The sequence below is a fragment of the Octopus bimaculoides genome, chromosome 4 (genome assembly GCF_001194135.2).
Source record: "Octopus bimaculoides isolate UCB-OBI-ISO-001 chromosome 4, ASM119413v2, whole genome shotgun sequence".
NCBI lineage: Eukaryota > Metazoa > Mollusca > Cephalopoda > Octopoda > Octopodidae > Octopus > Octopus bimaculoides.
The window spans coordinates 106,183,096-106,185,481 of record NC_068984.1 but is presented as its reverse complement, the minus strand read 5'-3'; the positions used below and the strand labels follow the sequence as shown (position 1 = coordinate 106,185,481).

The following is a 2,386-nucleotide window of genomic DNA, read 5'->3' as shown; positions in this document are numbered from 1 at the left end:
GGGTTAGGGTCAGGGTTACGGTTAGGGTTAGGGTTTGAGTTAGGGTTAGGTTTAACCTGTGGATCTATATAAAAACGGGGGGGGGATCTAAATTTTGAAATTGAGATTTTTGAAAAAATTTTTCCAGAATCGGATTCTCCATGGTCTGAAACATAGGATTCCGTAAAAAAAAACAAAATTTAAAAGGGGGGGTATACCCAGATTACATATACTCCATCTCCACAGTCCAATCTATTCAACCATGTTTTAAGTCTTTAGCAACATCAATTACAAAGAACTTGGGAGTGGTACTAAAAGATGGAGAGAAGTATTGACAGGCATGGGAGCTGTTTTCAATAATTCAAGTAATGCTATATATTCAAAATTAACCATACATGCTGGTTTTGTTGTTGTTATTGTTGCTGCTACTGTTGTTATTGTCACTTACATTTTTGTATTTTGATGCTACTTGCCTTCAGAACTCCCTAGGGAATTTTATGCTAGCTTCATCACTTTTATTTATTTATATATTTATTTTTCTTCTTTGATTTGAAATGAGATTGAACTTCAGCATTTTATACTGATAGATTTTAGACACTTTTTTTCTGCAACTGGTAAGATTATGTAGCCAGTTCTAACCATCTGTGATAGGCACCCTCAACACCATCTCTTTTCTTGTTGCAGTTCAACTCAGAGTGTTAGTGGTTAACCAGACTGAGTACTTAGTGTACATACCTATTTCATTATGCCATTAGAAGAAAATTTTTATATCTATCTCATCCTCATTCTTTTGCTTTCTCTCTCTCTCTCTACACACACACACACACACATATATACATGTATAAGGAGAATAGTTTTAAAATTAAATAGAATCTGAATATTATTCAGATGACACTTGGTTTTTATTTTTTGCTGTTTTCTATTTTCATTTCAAGATACAGGATTAGAGTGAGCTGAAACTGATTCTGGTCTTTGTTAGCAAAATAGTAATGTATATAGTTCATAAATAAATCTTACACCTTGAAGACGGTGTCTAATGCTTCAGGCGGAACTTATTGTTGGAGTAAGATATGTGTTTACTTGTGTCTACATAATAAACAAGTAAACACAATCCTCTCTGACAAAACTTTCTAGTGGAAATGTTAGATGTTTTAATGTTTTAATTTTTCTTATAGTAGCAAATCGATTCCAGTGTTTGTGTGGTTAAGAATTTCTCTTTCCAATAATATGATTTGCAGTTCAGTCCCACTGCATACCATCTTGCACATGTCTTTTGCTATGGCTGCAAGGTTAACCAAAACCTTGGGAGTGCATTTAATAGGTGCAACCTGAAAAATGCATGCTGATATATATATCTTTTATCTGTTATTGTTTACTTGTTTCAGTTACTGGCCTGTGAGTATGTAGGAGCATTGACTATATGCATGCATGTGTGTAAGGAGAGAGAGAGAGTTTGAATTTCTCAAGTCTGAACATGCTGTTTGCAAACTATGACTTTGTTAATGGTGTTATTTGCTTCCAATTCACAAGCACACATTCAGGTTACTGGGCAGGTCTTGACATGTTGCATGATTTCTGTGAACAAAAGGCTCATTTTATTGTTGCTTGTTTCCAGTTCTCCATATAATCACGTCTCTGCTATTTATTGATCAATAAACTAGATTATTACCTCCCTTGGAAGCAGATGAGGATATGGTGAAGGAAAAGGGCATCTGGCTGTAGAAAATATGAAAATCCTACTCCAATGTCATCTTGTCTGACACATGCAAACATGGCTAAGTAGATATTAAAACAATGATGACACTTGACCTTTATATGGAATAGCAGGGGTTACTGAAGGCACATGGCTCAGTGGTTGGAGCATCATGCTCACAGTGATAAAGTAGTGAGTTCGGTTCCGAGGCTGGGCTCTGTTATGTTCTTGAGCAAGACACTCTATTTCATGTTGCTCCAGTTCACCCAGCTGTAGAAATGAGTTGCAGTGTCACTGGTGCCAAGCTGTATTGGCCTATGCCTTTCCCTTGGATAACATCAGCATCATAGAGAGAGGAGGGTGGTATGCAAGGGTGACTGCTAGTCTTCCATAAACAACCTTTCCTGGACATGTATATTGGAGGGAAACTTTCTAGGTGCAATCCCATGGTCAGGGGTTACTGAGATGGTAGAGATCTTCAATAAATGTGTAACAGTATTTATGTCTCATCCATGATGTTTCAGAGTTCAAATAGCACTGTGGTTAATTTTATCTTTCATAAACCAAAATCAGTTCAGTCAATTGCATGATTGATTGAAAGAGGTGGGGGTAAGAAAAGAGAATTGATAGAAAGACTGACAAATTGATACATATCGAATGCTGAATAGATGGTAGTGGGAGAGCAATATACATATATATATATATATATATATA

The 2,386-nt window shown here is 36.0% G+C and overlaps 1 protein-coding gene across 1 annotated transcript in view; it reads left to right on the top strand.

Annotated features, from left to right (window-relative positions):
• The window catches only part of LOC106879427 (focadhesin), a 260,907-nt gene that overhangs the window by 97,047 nt on the left and 161,474 nt on the right, over positions 1-2,386 (top strand). The window lies entirely within an intron of this gene.